This window comes from Aotus nancymaae, unplaced genomic scaffold, assembly GCF_030222135.1.
Source record: "Aotus nancymaae isolate 86718 unplaced genomic scaffold, 86718_ANA_hifiasm-v0.15.2.pri h1tg000016l, whole genome shotgun sequence".
Classification (NCBI taxonomy): Eukaryota; Metazoa; Chordata; class Mammalia; order Primates; family Aotidae; genus Aotus; species Aotus nancymaae.
Window position 1 is genome coordinate 8156716 of NW_026988428.1, and position 19419 is coordinate 8176134.

General features: G+C 40.6%; 1 long non-coding RNA gene across 2 annotated transcripts in view; it reads left to right on the top strand.

The window, feature by feature from the left end:
- The window catches only part of CLLU1-AS1 (CLLU1 antisense RNA 1), a 278212-nt gene that overhangs the window by 127635 nt on the left and 131158 nt on the right, over window positions 1-19419 (top strand). The window lies entirely within an intron of this gene.

The window sequence follows — 19419 nt, forward strand, 5'->3', positions numbered from 1 at the left end:
CAAGGTGCAATCAGACAATTTTAATTGTCTTCGACTACTATATATCTTACTATATTTTAGGTCAGATAATTTGGCTCATAACTTTCAAAACTGTATTAATTGTGGGATTTTACAACAAGATTATGTAGTGTATGTTTGCCAATTGGGAAAGAAAGATAATTATGCTTGAATGTAGGTCACATTTAAGAAACTCTCTTACGCCTATGGGAACCATGTTTCCTTAAAAATCAAGAGTTAATGATATTAAAGAGAATGGTGCCACCTCTCATCCCGTGACCCAGTTCTTTTGGTCAGAGATGGTTTTTACTTTCTTTGATGGCTGTGCTTAGGAGTAGAAACTTGCATAATTTCCCCTAGGGCAGTTTGGATCAGTTGTGGTAGCTACTGAATTGGATCATGTTGGTTATAAGAAACTGGTGGATGAAGCATCACTAATGTGGATATTTACAGGTACATTTCTAGGGCTGATGTCATAAGCAGATAGTTTTCTTAACTGGCCCCAAAGTTGGATACAAATATTGATTTTTATCTGAGAAGGTTTTAGTCTACTATGCAGTTGTTTTATTCTTTGTCCATGAAAAATTGTTGATATTTTAAAACTGTCAGTGTTCTGTTTTGTTTTCCTGAGCTTTTTTTTCCCTTTGGTTTAAGCATTACCAAATGGCAAGTTTAAAGAATTTAGATTTAAAACAAGAGTGAACTAGGAGTTCATATAAGGATCTGATATAATTTTGTAGCCTCTGAGAACTCTGTTGTAACTACTTAACCATTTAAATTGAGCTCTTAAAAAAATGCTCTGCTCACAAATTTCCCAATGTCTGTTCCATTCTGCTCAATTTCACTGATCATCGCCAGTAAAAAAGGTTGCAATAGAATAACAGACCACTTAAAATTCATTGCATCATACAAAAAGAAACATAAGGTTTTCTAATGCTGTAGCTGGATGTCCTAGAATTGGGTATAATTTTATAAGATTTGTAGCGAAATAGATCTCAGCTCCCAATATTCAGAGCAAAGCTTTGATTTTGCCACTGCAATTTAAGTGGTTCAACTTGTGTTGGGGTTGAGGCAAATTGATTTTTAAAAGACAGAGTCAGATATCAAAATTTTAATTTACGATTTTAATTGGGCTGTGATTTTTTTTGTCTGAAATGTGTGTTTGCAGTTATTATTTTCATCTTTGCCTTATCTTATTACTAATGAAATATTATTAACTTCTGAGCCTATGAAACATTCTGAAGATGAAATTGATAGCTTATATTTCTCTTTGTCTCTTTTCCAGCTTTAAAGAATTAAGATATTTGAATAAGCTGCTTTAAATGAACCAATACTATAAGACATACTGTACTTTACGATGCTTGGGCATTTTGCAGTGCAGACGCCAATCCTTGGAAGGACATACAACACACTAGGGATATCTGGGGCCACGGAAAAACCTAGCTCCTGAAGTAACTGATTGGGTTCCCCTTTTCCCAGCAAATAATTGGCCTGCAGGACTAATGCTTAAGTAGCCATGTAGTTTAATATGTATTTCCGTATCCTCGTTCTTCCCCTGACTTTTGTCAAACTAGCTTTCTTGGACTAGTTTGATTATAAGGCTCTTAAAGGGAAGGAAGCCGTGAATCTTTCTCTCCATTGGCATCTCCCTGAAATTCACATGCTGGTTACTGAAGACAGCAAAGGCTCACAGCAAGCTGTAGATGGCCTGGATGAATCTCTTCACTGGGTCTCACAAATTTAGACTAATTATATATATATAGTATACACAGGTCCATTTAGCTGTTAATTTCCACTTCAGAATTCTCTTGTGATGATGTCTGAGTGGTGTATGAGTTCCTCTGGGCTTTGAGGTTTATATGAATAAGAACTCTAAGGTCAGCATTTACTGACAGGTAAGCTGCGGGACAGTAATCCAGCTGCTGCTTGTCTTTTGGGTGTAGTACATTTAGCTAATCCTGTTGACTATAATTCTAACTGGGTGGCTCTTGCTGGAACTTTGGGGAAAAGATGTAATCTTCAGGCCAAGGGTGCATGGAGAAAGTACTCCAGCTATTCTTGAAACTACTCAGATCTCAAAGCAAGAAGTTGATTTATTTTTTAAAATGAGATTTATAAGTTTTCCAGACTGATCTCTACTCAAAGGTTACGGTTGGAACCCAACCAAGATAGTAGAAACACTGCTTTCATCAAGCCAGACATTGCTCAAGTTTACAATGCAGGATAAAGAAGAAGTAATAAATGTCATGTTTTAAAGACATGTCTAATTGCTAGGAGATCACTCAGGTAGCAACACAATAGATCTGCCCCAGTGGTCTAGGCAAAGGCATTCTCAAATGTTAGAGAAGAGTAACACTTAGAACAGGGAAAGGATTGTGTTTGGCTCAGTGTCCTTTAAGTCTTTTTAGATACCTAGATGACTGTCAGGCTGTGTACATGACAGGATAAATGCAAGTGCTTCTGAGACTTGAAGACTCTGTAAATAAGGGGTTTGGGGTAGATCTAAGAGAGTTTGAGGTAGCAAAAATGATGGGAGTTGGATAAAGAGTATCACAGAATGAAAGTCTAATTCTGGTGAAAGTGAGTTAAGAATCCTACCTTTCCCTGTTTGAATGACATTCACTGGTTTTAAATGATAATTGTGGAACCTCTTAGAGAAAAATCTCAGACTCCTGAGCAAGGTGTCTGTTTTAATAACCAACATAGCAATTATTTCTTAGAGGAGATGTGTAATTTTTGGATGATTCTTAATTTTTAGAACACTGCATTTGGTAATCCTAAATTAAAATTTTCGATATATATTGCACCCCATAAAATAGCTACAACCGTTTAGATTTTTTAAATGGCCACAGCCATGATGTGCTGCAGCACTTGGATTTGGTCCATAATGCTTCACAATCCAACAGCAATCTCTAGAGCCCAGAGCGCTGGGACTGTTTCCAACAAAACAGTAGGTCAGCACTGAAAGAGAAAGAAGCGGTTACCTACATTGCCACAAATGGAAATGAAAGAAGAGACATGCTTATCAGGGTAAATAAATTCAGTCTTATTATTAGAAAAGAGGTGGCAAGTGGGTGGAGGAAAAATAGGCACAGCAATGACATTTACTGAGCACCTACTCATTGTCTCACACGTTATTAGATGCCTTAATTCATTACTTCATTTAGTCCTTACAAAATCCTAAAGGTTTTATTACTGTCAGTGTTACAGATAAGGAAACTGAAGACAGAATGTATTAGGCCATTCTTGCATTGCTATAAATAAATACCTGAGACTGGGTAATCTATAAAGAAAAGAAATTTAACTGGCTCATGGCTCTATAGACTTTATAGGAAGCATGGTGCTGGCATCTGCTTGGCTTCTGCGGGGGCCACAGGAAGCTTACAGTGATGGTGGAAGGCAAAGGGGAACAGGTAAGTCATGTGGCCAGAGTAGGAGCAAGAGAGGGAGAGTGGGGGTGGGAGGCACTACACACCTTTAAATGACGGGATCTTCTGTGAACTTACAGTGTGAGCTCACTTTAACACCTAGGAGATGGCCCAAGCCATTCATGGGGGACCAGCTCCCATGATCCAAACACCTCCCACCAGGTCCCACCTCCAGCACTGGGGATTACAATTCAGCATGAGATTTGGGCAGGGACAAATTTCCAAATTATATCAGAGAGGTTAAGAAAATTGACCAAGGTCACACAGAAAGCAGTTGGTGAATATATTTTGTTAGCTCAGGCAACTGACTCTAGAATTTATGCTCTTTTTTGTCTGTCACAGTTGAGTTTTACTCTCATGACTTGTTATTAGTGACTACTGTAGATCTATAACTATTTAGGTCATCTCTACTGTACAGTGGTCATGGGTGATTGAACCACTAATTAATCATGTGTCTTTGGGTTTATTCACTCATTAAACAATGACTTGTTGAGCCCCAATTATGTGACAGCTACTGAGTTAGGTAATTGCACCGCAGCAGGGAATAAGAGAGATGCAATTCCTGTCTTTATGAGCTTATACTTACTACTTATGTGGAAACAGTAAGGAAGTAAAGAGGTGAACACAGTGAAGTCTGTGAAGGGATTACTTCAGTGAGTGGAACCTTAATGCATTCCAGTACTCCAGATTGCTGCAGGAATGAGATGTACTGGAAAACTGAATAGTTTTGTAGACTTATATAGACTTTGTCAAGAAGTGAATCTAGACTCACTTCATGGCAAATCTCCACTTGACAATGGCCATATTGTTTCACCTGCAGACTAATTTCCATAAAACAGTGCCCCTCATTCTTCTGTATATATGCCACTCAAACTGTTACTCCTTTAATTTTGTTTTAGTCTTTTCTTTTGGAAGACTTTGCTAGGTTTCACTGGTGCTAAAAGGGAAGTAGTAAACCACTCAATAGGGTTATGCCATCTCTATTTTGGAGTGAGGGTGCTTTTAAAAAATGGGACTGGGTTTTTTTTCTTTTAAAGGTCATGCAGTACTGATTTAGAATGCTCTCAAAGATGTATATTGATAAAGCAAAAAGATAAAATTTGAATATGATTGCTATAATAACATTTATTTTTAAAAAATCTATCAAACTTGGGTAAAGATAATGTGGTACTTATACACCATGGAATACTATGCAGCCATAAAAATGAGATCATGTCCTTTTCAGGAATGTGGGTGGAGCTGGAGGCCATTATCCTTAGCAAAGTAACTCAGGGACAGAAAACCAAATGCCACATGCTTTCACTTATAAGTGGAAGCTAAATGATGAGAACACATGGGCACATAGAGGGGAACAACACACACTGAGGCCTTTCAGAGAACAGAGGGTGGGAGGAGGGAGAGGGTCAGGAAAAATAACTAACGGGTACAAGGCTGAATACTTGGGTAATGAAATAATCTTTACAAGAAACCTCCATGACACAAGTTTACCTATATAATAAACTTGCCCATGTACTCCTGAACTTAAGTTAAAAAAACTATCAAACAATACTGTGTGTGTGTGTGTGTGTGTATATATATATATATATATATATATATATTTTTATTTATTTATTTTTTTTGAGATGGAGTTTCACTCTTGTTACCCAGGCTGGAGTGCAATGGGGCGATCTCGGCTCACCGCAACCTCCGCCTCCTGGGTTCGGGCAATTCTCATGCCTCAGCCTCCTGAGTAGCTGGGATTACAGGCACGCGCCACCATGCCCAGCTAATTTTTTGTATTTTTAGTAGGGACAGGGTTTCACCATGTTGACCAGGATGGTCTCGATCTCTTGACCTCGTGATCCACCCGCCTCGGCCTCCCAAAGTGCCGGGATTACAGGTGTGAGCCACCGCGCCTGGCCAATTTTTTAAAGTTATATAGATACACAGAAAAAAGTCTAGGAGTAGGCATACTAGATCCTGGGGAGGAACCTGGAATTGCAGCTGGTGGCCAAATGGAATTTTATCTAATTTGTACTCTTAATGCATTTTATAGGGAGACTGTATTCATATATTGTTTTTATAATAAAAAATAATGTGAGAAGAAGTAAGTTGACTAGAGACCAGCTAGGAGTCTGTTGTAGTGTTCCAGAAGAGAGATGGTCCTGGCCTGAAATAAGTATGGAGGCAGGATAGCCTAGTGATTGTGAACAAAAGACTCTGATTCCAGACTGCTTGGGCTTGAATTTCTGCCCTTACCCTCACCATCTGTGTGTCAATTGGAAACATTACTTAACCTCTTTGTTTCATGGCCATTTCATCTGTAAATGGCTGTGAACAGAATATCACCTATCTAATGGGGTTGTTGTGATAATTAAATGATTTAGAACATGAGAAATGATTAGAACAATGCTTGGTACATAATAAGGCCTCTGTAAATATTAGCTACAATTACCTATTCTAGGAGGGATAAACAGCATTGGCTGGGGGGAAATGGGAAGAGTGATGAATAATGGAAGATGCTAGTACAGTAGACTCCAAATTGGTGCTGAATATCTTGTGGGGCCTTGTGAGCCAACATACTTTCGACCATCTCTGTGCTCCGAGGTCATGGGGTATAGAACATTATGATGACTCTACTAATTCTATGGTGGATACTGGATGTTGCTTTTCTAGTCGTGAATTACCATCTGGAATGAGATGGTCACATCCCCTAGCCTTTCCGCATAGTTCTATGAGTAAGTTGGTAACCATGCCACTTATCTTTAGTGCTTAGATTTCTTTTGCAATTAATAAGGTGACTGTACACATTTCAGCAGACATAAAATGCCTCCTGTCCCCTTTGCTCTCCTCAACTCCATTGCATTGTCAGCCACTAAGTCTGCTTGTCTGAATAATGTTATGGAAAACAAGAAGAGTCAAAGGAAAAACCTATTACCTCTCGGGGTCTGTTTGTGTGAAAACACAAAGATAAATATCACTCTGGGTGAGGTAGGGAAAGGTCCTAGCACAGTGCCTCCTTCTCTGAATTATTTTAAGGATCCAATGAGGGAAAGCATGCTTTGAGGAAATGTCCAGCACTACATACATCAGTAGTCTACTGGCTTTCTTTCTACTGGTCCTTTTAAAAAATTCCGTGTGAAAACACTATAGAGAAAATTCTAGATGGCTGCTTCCTGAATAAACAGCCTTCACTGAGTTAATATTTCTCTTAGTTTTGTCTACTTATCTTTGAATCTACTGACTATTGAGTAATTATTTAAACCTTGGCATTTTATTCATTTCAATTTGGAGATCACTGGTAGGACCATAGCTGAACCTTTGGAAAAAGGACAAATATTTTTTAAAAGGGCAAATATTTAATTCAGGTATTAGTCTCTCTTCTCTATCAATTGTCTCCCTATGCATTTTTTCACATTATGACCTTAAATGAAGTTTTTTTGACATTATCTGTTCAGGAAACTCTTTGGGCTCTCCTGGAGGCTTTAATTTGGCTTCTATTCACCTTAGTTTGGGTCCTAACCCTAGCCCAGTGTGGAGCTTCTTAGATAAATAGTCAGTAATCTACAAATGATAACCCCAAATCCATAATTCTGCCCTTTCTCTATGCTGGCCCATATTCCAGACGGTCATGCCTTCCTGCTTTCTACCCAGGAAAAAAGAGTCCTTTTGATACTATTCATATTCTTTTTATTTTTTATACACCAGAAATATGACTTTACATATTTCTGGCTTTTTTTTTAATCTGGATTTTTCTAATTCATACATTGGGTAATACCTTAATATGTTATGATACATTTGAAATGAAAAGTTACTGATATTTTGTGAAATTCTAAACCATATTTTTCGGAAACACTTTGTCGAGATAGACTTGGTACATAATAAAACACACATATTTGAAGTGCACAATTTAAAATCTACTTTTGAGCAATAAACCCAATTTATTTTCTTCAGCATCTCTTGTTTAGGTACCAGTGTGTCTTTCTTCTTGTCTTCAAAGCTAAGCTTCTTAAAGGCATTGTCTTAACTTGCTTTGTTTAATTACTCACTTTCCAGTAAAGTGTGTTCTTAATCCCTCTCAGCCAGGCTTCTGTTCTCATTATTTAGCTGAAATTGCTGTGGCAAGGCTCACCTGCCAAATCCTGTGGACATGTTTCTAGTCTTCTCTTACTTGGATTCTTTGTGACACTGGTCACCATTGGCCATTCTCTCTCACCTTGAAAATTTAAACTTCTTGGCATCCGCAGTGACACACTCACCTGGTCCTCCTCCGACCACTCACAAGGTTCCTCCCCTACCTGCTCCTTCCACCTGACCCTGACGTAACAGCTTTCCCACGGCCCTACCCTTCTTCGCTCATCTCCTCAAGCTTTCATCCTACTTTCCCCGAGTGAGCACATGCTCTCAACTTGTCAGTCATACCGAGCACAAGTTGATGAGTTACAAATGAATGATTTTAGCTTAGACCTCTTTGCGAACATTCAGAAGTATGTACATGAACTGCTTACTGGACATTTCTACCTGCGTATCCCATAGACGTAAAATTCAGTGTCTTAAAAACTCACTTAGTTATCATCCCTTCAAAAACCTTCTCTTCCTTCTCTGTTTCCTGACCTAAGACACATGCCTTCCCAGTGGGCAGCTTACAGTGTTGACTGGGAAAACAAAATACCAGTGCATAAAATAATCACAAACAAGCTTGTGTGGTTTAGGTCTGTGTGGTCTCATGAAGCAGCCAAGGGCTCAGTGGTACTGCACAAATGTCCGAGAACAGAACTTTAGAGAATGAAGTCTTGTGGTGGAGCAGAGCAGACAGGTGCAAAGTGTGTTCAGAAAGGCAAGAACATCAACGTTAGAAAGGAGTTGTCAAAAAAAAAAAAAAAAAACCCTTCACAGAGTTGTTGCTGCTTCATTTCTTCACCTATTCAACTGATGCTTGTTGGGGTTTTCCACGTGCCAGGAACTCTAGGTTCTGGAGAACCATTAGTGGACAAGAGGCATTGCTCTTGCTCCCACAGAGCTTATATTCCACCAGGAAGAATCAGATGGAAAATATGGAAAACACTTATGGAAATATACATTTAGATAGAGATAAATACTATGAAGAAAATAATAGAATGTAGTGAACTAAAAGTGATAGGAGGCTGGGAAGACCCTCGTAGACATCGTGGTGAGGAAAACCTCTCAGAAAAGTGACATTTGAACTGTGTGTTGAATAAATAAATGAATCTTCCTCTCTTCTGCAGCCCTGGAGAGGAAAGGTTAAACAACCCAATCAAACCATTCAAAGGATTCCACAGAGCAGGTGGGACACTGAGTTTATTAGAGCCTCCACAATGCTTAAGAAGCAAATCTTTCTGTTTCACTTTCTTTCTTCAACATTTGAAATAAGATGCAGACTCAAAGAACTTTTCTTTCTGACCCAAATACTGTGGGTGTGCTTGCAACACAGAGAAAATAAAAAATACTCTGAGTGAAGAGACCATCCTCTGTAGTTTCTGAAGTCCAAAATCCTTAGCAATGAAAAATAATTAATGGTATCCTCAAATCCTATGGCTTTTTCAACATATGAGAGAAAAATATAACAGAATTGTCTTGTAAGTGGCATCCTGAAAATTTATTCAGGGAACTGAATTCAGGATGTTGGGAATGTAACCGTAACTGAGACAAATTTGCATAAAGGTCTTATCTTCTAGTTGGAGAAAGTAGATAATAAATTAGTAAACAGGAAAATAAAAACAATGTCTGAGAGTGATAATTACTATTTATAAAATAAAGGGGGAGGGTAAAGGGATAAAAAATAGAGAAGGAGGAGCAATTTTAGAAGAAGAATCGACTCCTGGGAAGTGATCTTTTTATTTTTTGAGATGGAGCCTTGCTCTGTCTGGAGTGCAGCTGCATGATCTCAGTCACTGCAACCTCTGCCTCTTGGGTTCAAGCGATTCTCTTGCCTCAGCCTCTCGAGTAGCTGGGATTACAGGTGTGTGTCACCATGCCCAGCTAATTTTTGTATTTTTAGTAGAGTTGGGGTTTCACCATATTGGCCAGTCTGGTCTCAAACCCCTGACCTCAGGAGATCCACCAACTTTGGCCTCCCAGAGTGCTGGGATTACAGGCATGAGCCGCCATGCCGGGCCCAGGAGGTGATATTTGAGTGGAGACCTGAGAACTGAGGAGATGCCAGCCCCATGAGGGAGGAGCCTCAGGGAGAGCGCCCCTGCAATGGCCGCAGCATATGGGAGAACACTGAGTTGAAAATGAGTGTGGTGGGAAGGCCAGTGTGCCGGGGTGGGGTACAGTGTGAAGGAGGTGAGTGATGAGGCCACCTGAGAAGAAGGCAGGACCTTGTACATAACAGGAAGAAGTTGGAAGTTGTTCTAAGTGCAGAAGGAAACCAATGAGAGGTTTGGAGCAGGAGAGTGACATGGTATGATGCAATTAACCTTTCAGCAGGATCACTGACCCTGATGCAGAAGATGGAAGCAAGGGTATATTTGGATCCTGGAATGGTTCTTGACACGAATAAGGCATTAGAGAAATATTTCTTGAAAGAAGTCATCAACCAACAATCCATTAAAAACTAAGGCAGTTCTGACCTTTAAAGAGGTGGTTTTCTTATCCCCAAGATCAGTGTTATCTGGCATTTTCAATGGATACAGCTTGTTGTTCACAAGATAGAGGAACAAATGTTTCTTCACTTTGAAGAAGCAGGGAGTCAGTTGGCTAGGAGTGTGGTTTATTCAGCAGGGGCATAATTTCTTACTTCTATACTTTGCTATTTACAGTGCACCATTTTTATAAACACAGCATTTAGGCCAGAAAAGGAAGTCCATTTGGCCTGTACAGCTCTTATATCAAGAGAAAAATTTCTCCCAAGTTTTCTCATCATTCTAAATGAACTAAGGTCCTCAAAAAGTGCACACTCAGTTCTCTTGTTGGAGACAAGATTTATAAACAGTTTATGCACCACATATTTAGTTTTGCTACAGTGGCAGCAGCAGGATAAAAAAAAGGAGGCCTTTTTGTTCAGTGATTTAAAATGTAAGAAAATGAACGTGCACTTGCATTGTTACGGGGCAGGAAAGAGAACGTCATTCCTGAAGAGTGCTGAGCAAAGTTTCATTTCCTAAGCTCTTATCTCTTTGCTCCTCTTTTGGAAAGCCCATAACTCCCCTTGGGAGATATAATTTTTCTTGAAGAGTAGGGAAAAAGAACTAAGACTCACTCTCATTAGAGAAGCTGGAAGTCTTGGTTCCTGGTTTTCGTTATTTTTCATTTCTGTTTGAAGATGTGTAATCTTGGAAAACATTTAATGCTGACCGTGGGACTTTCTGCTTGAAGTTTTCAAATGATGGCGATGACCATGTGAGACAGAAATCCTCTCTTTAAAGATCATTTTAGGAAGACAATAGACTTCATGTTAGAGCCTGGGAGTTGAGCCTTGTTAACCATTATTCTTATTGTTTGGTTTTCAGCAAGTCACAGAAGTCATTGTACAGGACAGTGAAGATCCAGTGAATCTGGCGTTTCATGATTGCCAGACACTTTGACAATAGTGATTGTTGGTTATTGTTCTGATTATCGTTGTTTTCATTTTCTTGGTAGATTTATTCTTTGGGTACTTGTTTTCCCCTACAGACTTAACTTATTTGAGGTTTTTGTACCATTCTCATTTTGCAGGAGTATGTTCTGGTTACTCAATTCGATATAACAAATATTTAAATTTTAAAATAAAATTACATATTAGAAAGAGTTAACAAGATAAGTTGTCATTAACTGAATCTGACATAAATTGAGGAAAGAAGCAGAAAGAGAGTGCATACCACGAGTTAACAGAGAGTATGTAGTATGAATTCTGTCAGGGAGAGCCAGGGAAAAGCCTCTGTGGGGAAGTGGTGGCAGAGAGAAGAGCTCTGTTACCTGCACAGGGGTGAGACAGGCTGGAAAGGCCCTGGCCCCGAAGTACACTGACCCCCTGAGAAGGACAAGCAGAGGACACGTAGGGGTCAGGCAGGAAGTCCAGACCAGCACGTACAATATGTATCTGCTAAGTGCAGCAGTGGCCAGCGTGGGATTTTCCAACATAGCTGTCAGCATCAGAGGACCGAGAGCAGAAGGAAGGGCAAGTTTCCACAGGCCCAGTGATGGGAGCACAGGAGTGAGTGATAATAACAGCTCCTAGCAGCCAGGCAGTAGCTAATCAGGACCAGAAAATCTGACATGAGCAGCAGGGTCTCAGAAAGCTCCCCCACCACTACCTTCTACCCCTACAAATACACACGGACATAAACACACACGCACATACACACACGTCTCCACTCTCTCTTCTGTTATAAGTTATAACTACTTATTGAGCAAAGGTTCTAAAATCAGAATGCTTATTTGAGTCCTGGTTCCATCATGGAATGGCCAGGTGTCCTTGGGAGAGTTCCTCAAACCCTCTGGGTCTGTTGACTATGTAGGGCCCTCCAGCATTGGGGTGCTGTGAGGGGGAGGGGAATCACGTGTAGGAGGTGTGTGCCAGAACCTGGCACATAATAAATGCTCAACAAATAGGAAGAATGGGAATGAAACTAAGAGACCAGTCCTAGACCCAAAACTGGGCTCATACATGAGAATCAAGATGGCTGCCACGACAGAGAGGTAACCTGGAGCAATGGCGAGCCTTGGCTAGTCATGGATCTCAGAGGCTGGAGCTGGTTACCTTGACATCTCTTCTGTCTGAATTGGGGTTCATTCTATAGATCGGCGTAGGGTTAGGCTTCAGGTGAGGATCAGGGAGAGGGAAGCAGGGTCTAGAGGCCTGGCAGGTACACAGTCCCACGGGGGAGGGGTGTGACAGAACAGTATTCTGGGATGGTGGCAGCGGCTGCAACAGGGACAAAAACACATAGGCAGGCTGGGAAGTCAGGTGATAAAGGCTGAGGCGTGAGTGGGTCACTGGAAGGTAAAAGCAGCCATCCAGTCACTTCTAAGAAATCCTGAGGTAAAATTCCAGAGAATTGGAGGTTGGCTGAAAAGATAAGCAGGATTGAGTGAGGACTCCTGGGAAGGGGGGAGACTTAAGTAGACTGTTTAGAAATAGATGGTAGTGAGGGAGAAATTAAATAAACAATAATTTATGGAAAAAGTTACAGAAGGGAAAGGAAGACAGGGATCAAGCGCTGGTGTGGAGTTATTTATGGAATGAAGGAATAATGATTCTTTGATCAGGTTGGTAGTTAATATTTGAGTGTAGATTGGTGGAGGAAGGGTGCAGGAGGAAGGAAGCGTTTCTCTCCCAAAAAGGGAGGGTGAAGATGGAGAGAAATAAAGAGGCAGAAAAGGGAGAAATGAGGAAGGCTTTCTCTGATGGCATCATTCTGGAGGGGGCAGGGGAGGGGTGAGGTGGAAGCTTGAGGAAAAGGTGTCAGAGAGTGACCATGGGGAATTTTTGAGGGAGCCAACTGGAGATGAATCACGCCATGGTTATGATTTCTGCATATATGGAATGCACCTACTCCAGGCTCAGGCTCAAATGGAAACTGAAAGTCGCACAAACTAATGGCTTGACATAGCAAAACCAAGGTCATCCTCCCCCACTCCAGCTCAAACAAACCGCCTGCCTTGCTTGTCCCCACTTCCTGCGGTAAGCTGTCCCCTTAACACTCTTCTGTCGGTCTCACTCCCACCTCACTCTAGGCAGGGCTCTCAGAGGTTGCCCTGGCAACCTGGAGGCCTGTGACCTTTTCTGAGTTGCTTTTCTGGCCATCTTTGGAGAATAAACAACAACGCTTTTCTTTTTGAAATGTTCTTCCTTACCCTCTCTCCCCACATTTTGTGTGACAGATTCCTCGTCATTTTGCAGGTCTCATTTTAAAAAGCAGCAACTCAGGCTTTCACGGACCCTACCAGAAGGTTCATTCCTGTCCTATGTTCTTACAGCATTTACCTCCTCTACCCCTCTGTTATATAAACAGGAAGAAATGGGCAATGGCTTTGTTCCTTTTCTGGGTCCCAGCTATCATATAAGTTCCTTGAAGCCAAAACCTGCCCTAGAGGGCAGCAAGTAGTAAGTGCTCCACATATATTTGTAGAATAAATGAATGGGCAAGTAAATGAATTAATTACCATTCATTACCCTTATTCTTTCCCCATATCTCTTGTTGCTGTGTATCCTTCACTGGTGTCTCTTCTTCCTCCTATGGTGAAATGTGCTTCCTCAGCTTTTCCACACGGGAGCTATGGCCTCCATAGTCGACCTGGCTACCCAGACCTAAAAGACTGGGACCTTCTTCTCTCTATCTGAAAAAGACAATCTAACACAGCTTCACATTAAACATCCAAGTACCACCTTCGTGCTGGCCAGTTCTGTTTCTTCATGGGCTGTCTCTCCTTCGGGCCCCTTTGGTGTCCTTGGTTGTTCTATGTAATCATGCCATCTAATTTAATTCTTCCTTTTTCTGGCTGACCCATTTTAAGAACTTTCCTTCACTGATGCATGCATTATCTCTTCATGAATGGTTATTCTAACAGACAAAAAAAAATTCTTATAATTTCAAATTACTTCCTAGAATAAACTCTCCAGTTTCCTGACAAACACAAATATGGGGCATACTGAAGGCTGAAAAAAATGACCTGATGCAGAGGCCAGCTCTGAACATTGCAATCATGAAACCCAAGGCAGGGAACTGTCTTAGTTGTATTTGTTAAAGTGATGAGCAGTAGGTATCAACAAAGTGGGTGGGTCATATCGCAGAGAATGATCACTGCTCATGAGTCGGGTGGTTGTTTTTCGGAACATTTCCCCCAGCCTCTGAGTAAGCAGATAGGAAAGCTCCCTAGAGAAATATCTGCTTAAGAGTGTGGACTCTGGAGCCAACTACATGGATTCAAATCCCAACATCACACTTACTAGTGGAGTGACCTCAGTTAAGGCATTTGATCTCTCTGTAGCTTAGTTTCCTTGTCTGTGAATTGATGGTAATAATCATACTTAAATAATAGGGTGGTTGTGGCTATTAATGATTTAGGACATAAAGCTTGTAGACATGTCCCTGGCAGATCATAAGTGCTATCATAATTTATCTGTTAGTTATGGAGGCAGAGTCCAATCATAAAACAGAGGACTGGTGAAAGTGAAATTGGGTGCAAAGGCTCTGAGCTCCAGATAGTGTTGTATGTGGCACAGGAGACTGGGGCTCTGTGAAGAGGAGTGTCTGAAATCGGCACATCTAGAGCTAGTTGTGGAGTACAGGGTCAAGACCCTGAACATGTGTATATTCTTTGAGCTAAGGTTCCCACTGATCTTTGCATGCATTCCCTAAGTGTATTGATGAGTTTCCACCAGTTTCTTTTCTTCTTTTTTTTTGAGACAGTCTTGCTCTGTTGCCCAGGCTGGAGTGCACTGGTGTGATCTTGGCTCTCTGTTCAAGCGATTCTCCTGCCTCAGCTTCCTGAGTAGCTAGGATTGTAGGTGCCTGCCACCATAGCCAGCTAATCTTTTTTTTTTTTTTAGTAGAGATGGGGTTTCACCATGTTGGTCAGGCTGGTTTCAAATGCCTGACCTCAAGTGATCTACCCGCCTTGTCCTCCCAAAGTGCTAGGATTATAGGTGGGAGCCACCACGCCTGGCCTCCACCTGGTTTCTGTGCAATCTCTTTCATTCTTCCTCAGGGTTGGAGCCCTTCTTGGAGTCCTCATCCCATCAGCTGCCTATATCTTTTTGATCAAGGCATACACAGAAGGATAATACATGAGCCTCCCGAGGGTTCTGACGGGGGAAAGAAGGAACTTGGGTTGGGACTGAAGTCTGAGCAATTCTTTGGAGAAGAAGTTAAAGATTACTTTTTTTTTTTTTTGCCATTTAAAATTTTCTCATGTCCTTTTGATTGCACACCTTTGTGTAATTAGGAAATCAGTAATTAGGGTTATTCTGGAACTCAGCCCACATCAACCCTTCTAGAATTTTTTTCTCATGACCATTATACCAGTACCTTAAATGTGTCCAAAACCTGTCTACTTGCCATTCCCCAGGCATACTTAAGAAAACTGTGGCATGTTTCTCTCCTTAACTTTTGGCCATTCCTCTTCCTCTGCTCTCGCATATCCTGTAGTGAGACCTTAACTGTCTCTGAAGCTTTCTTGTAATATGTTAGAGGGTCTCCACGAACAGCCATTTTTGTTGTTTAGACCAGCGTTTTTCAAATGTGCACACAAATCACTTATGGAATCGTGGTCGAATGCACATTATGATTCTGGAGGTCCTGTATAGTGCCCAACAATCTAATTTTGTATCACTCCCAGCTGATGTTGATGCTATGTGTCCTTGTGCCAATTCCATGACTTATCTAAATTCATCCTATATCACAGTTATCCCTATGCCATTTTTCCAATTATGTCTTGAGCTAGTTGATGGTGGCATCAGCACATATATGTATGTTTATATCCTCCCAAATGCCTGGCACATCTCGCATATTGCTGGTGCCCAGTAACTATCTGGAATTTGCAACAAATGCTCCAACATTTTATTCCGTATCAGAGTGCGCTTATAGACGGACTTGTCTTCTCCCTTACCTCTCACCTCAACCCCGGACCCCATCTGCCACTAGAAGGAATCTCCTTCATATTAAAATGTTAATGATTTGAAGTGTTACCCCTATCAGAATATTAAAGAAAAAAAGATAGCCTGAGAGGTCAGTATTCACACATATGATACAGCACAGTCTTTGCAACGCTTCTCTTGTTCCGCTGGGTAATTAATTTCATAGCATCTTGCTGAGAGGCATAACTCTCCTGGGTACAGCTGAGCCAAGGGAGATGTGCTCCTGCCACAGAGTGCTATTTAGAAGTCTCATAGACTAAAAATTCTTTACTATATGGATATCAGAATTATATGGAGATTTAGAATCCTTTAGCTGCCTTGGCATCTGAGTAACCCCTCACCCCATCTGGTAACCTGGAGGTGGTATTACTTTGTGGTACAGGCTTCACAATTTCCTGCTTGTCCTGTAACTTCAGTGGGCATGCTGATTTTAATCATCTCCGTGTTGTACATAGCATCACATGATGTGTTCAGTCTTGGAAAAGGAAAAAAGAATCCTTCCTAATCCATCTTGGTGGAATTGCCGTCTCTGTTGTCCTGTGCTGCTCATGAAGCTTATGCTGTGTTCTGCTGTCGTTGCTGCTTTTGAGACCTTGTAGTCATTGCACAACCAGCTCTCTATCCATGGCTCTATGTCAGTTCATTCTGATATTGCTGGGAAGAGAGGGATGAATCAGTTCACTTTCCACAGAAGGTCACTGATTTTAATTTTCTTTCTTTTTTTGTTATACTTTAAGTTCTAGGGTACATGCGCAGAACATGCAGGTTTGTTACATAGGTGTGCTATGGTGGTTTGCTGCATCCATCACCCTGTCCTCTACATTAGGTATTTCTCCTAATGCTATCCGTCCCCTTGCCCCCCACACCCTGCTGTCCCTCTCCTAGCCCCCCAGCCCCCAACAGACCCCAGTGTGTGATGTTCCCCTCCCTGTGTCCATGTATTCTCATTGTTCGACACCCACTTATGAGTGAGAACATGCAGGGTTTGGTTTCTTCTTGTGTCAGTTTGCTGAGAATTTAATTTTCTTTATCATCTGAACTATGGCTTGCTGGAGAGCTCTTTCTGGCACACTGGGGACCTCTTTCATCAAACTGTCTTTCTGACCACTCAGCTCTCCAGTCTGTGCTCCTCTCTGTGGTACATGGCTCTATTACAGTCTAAACATACAAAGGAACTGAACTCTCATGATGGGATTCTTGGACCTTTAACACTTAAGCAGTAAAGACATATTTGAACAGCCATGTAGCCAGGTGTTCACTACACCTATGTCTAAGTTGCACCCTGACCAGATGAGGCCATCTGATAGAATAAATCATAACTTTGGGAGCCACATTGTCAGAGTAACCTCATGTAGAAACAACATTTCCAAATACAGTTTTTTTCTCTGGCTACTTAGAGCTTCTCACCTGGAGCCACAGACCTTTTAGAACTACATGTGATATAGCATGTAGGGCAGTTTGTAAATAGACTGTTTCAAAGTGAGACAGAGAGGCCTTCGGTGCACTTTTCTTTACAGATTCCTTGCCCGTCACCTCAATCCTCCTGTGTCAACCCTTAGTGTTTATTCTGGCTACTTTAGTAATTATTTGCCCTAATGCAAAACATATGCATCTTTGCATTTGTGGATGAGTGGATGAATATTATGCCTCATTCACTTTCATGGGGTAGCATCAGGCTGTCACTTGGAGGCATTTACAATGACCTGACTTTAAAGAGGATATGTTCAGGTTGTGGCCAAAGGCTCATCTCACACCCTAGAAATTGTGGGTGGAGACTATTTCACAGGCTGTTTGAGAGAGGCCACCCTGGGGTAACTATTAAAAGTCTGGAGCAATAGCTATCATGTAGGCTGTTTCAGAAATTAACTTCATGTAAAAATAGAGGTCACCTGACTTGCTGAAGTGTAAGGACAGGTGGCATATGGGCCCAAATTTGGCTTCATTTCCCTTCAAAGTTAATGAGTGTTGCAGGTGCTTATCTAATCATGGCATTTGAACCAGTATGTTTTGCACATTCAGGGCTTTGTAATGGGATGCAATGTTTATTTTCTGTACTCTTCCCCACAGACTGCAAAAATACCCTTTGCTCAACCCTGTCTAATCATTGCAAGTGTCAACAGTCAAAGCTAATGACAGAAGGTAGGTTTATGGGGCAGTAACCCAGCCTACTTGGCATAAAAGATCCATTCCCAGAAAAGAGGTTTAAGTAATCATGTGAACTTCAGTCTTAACTAAAGGAGCATTGGTGGCTTGGTGATTTTAAAATCATGATTCTTTGATCAGGTTGGTAGTTAATGTTTGAGTGTAGATAGGTTGGGGAAGGTTGCAGTTGACGGCTGCTTAATAAAATGTATAGAACATGAGGCTTAGCCTTATCTATTTCAAGATTAAGCATAAACCTTCTGTGTGTGTCTCTCTCCCTACCAAAACAATCAATGGTCACTCCTTAAATTAAGCTTTATTTATTGAACATTTACCAAATATCTTCTAAGTTCCAGGTGTTGGGTTACACCTTTAAGAGTCAAAGATAAAGAAATATGGAATGGATCTTAACACTTCTCTATCGGATTCTGAATTCTTGCATCATAGTTGGCCTTAAGCATGATTCACATACCTGGCTACTCAATGCAGGCTATTGCAGAGCTAGCTGCGTAAGAATTATCTTGAGAACTTGTTAAATATAGAGGTTTGGGGGCCACAATCCCAGATATTCAGGTGTAACATACCTGAAAAGAAATACAGGCATCGGTACGATTTTTTAAAAAAGGTTCAGTGGTACTTTAAAAAAATGTATTTATTTGTATGTTTGTTTCATCTCCTTGGTCAGCTTGAACTATCCAAGGTCATAAAAGTTGAACTAAATTATCCTTCTAATATTATAGTTTTGTTCAATTTCTTTATTTTTTAAATGGCTTTTGCTTCACATATTTTTATTTTTATTTTTTACAATTTTCAAGTATATAATATACTATTATTAAATATAGATACCATGACATACAATAGACATCTTGAACTTACTCTTTCTGTTTAGATAAAAATTTATATCCTTTGACTAACATCTCCCCAGCCCCATCCCCACTTTGCTGAGCCTTTGGTAACCATCATTTTACTCTCTACTTCTGTGAGCTCTTTTTTAGATTCCACAGATAAGTGAGAACATATGGTATTAGTCTTTCTCTGCCTAGCTTATTTAACTTAATATAATGTCCTTCAGGCTCATCCATATTGTTGTAAGTGACAGGATTTTCTTATTTTAAAAAGTTGAATAGTATTCCGTTGTGCATTTTGATCACATTTCGTTATCTGTTCATCTGCTGATGGACACTTAGGTTGATTCCATACCTTGGCATAATGTGTAAGCTTTTGTTAAATTAACCGTGAGTGCAAGGTAGAATTCTCTGGGTGGTTTTTTCTGTTTTTTTTTTTTGTTTT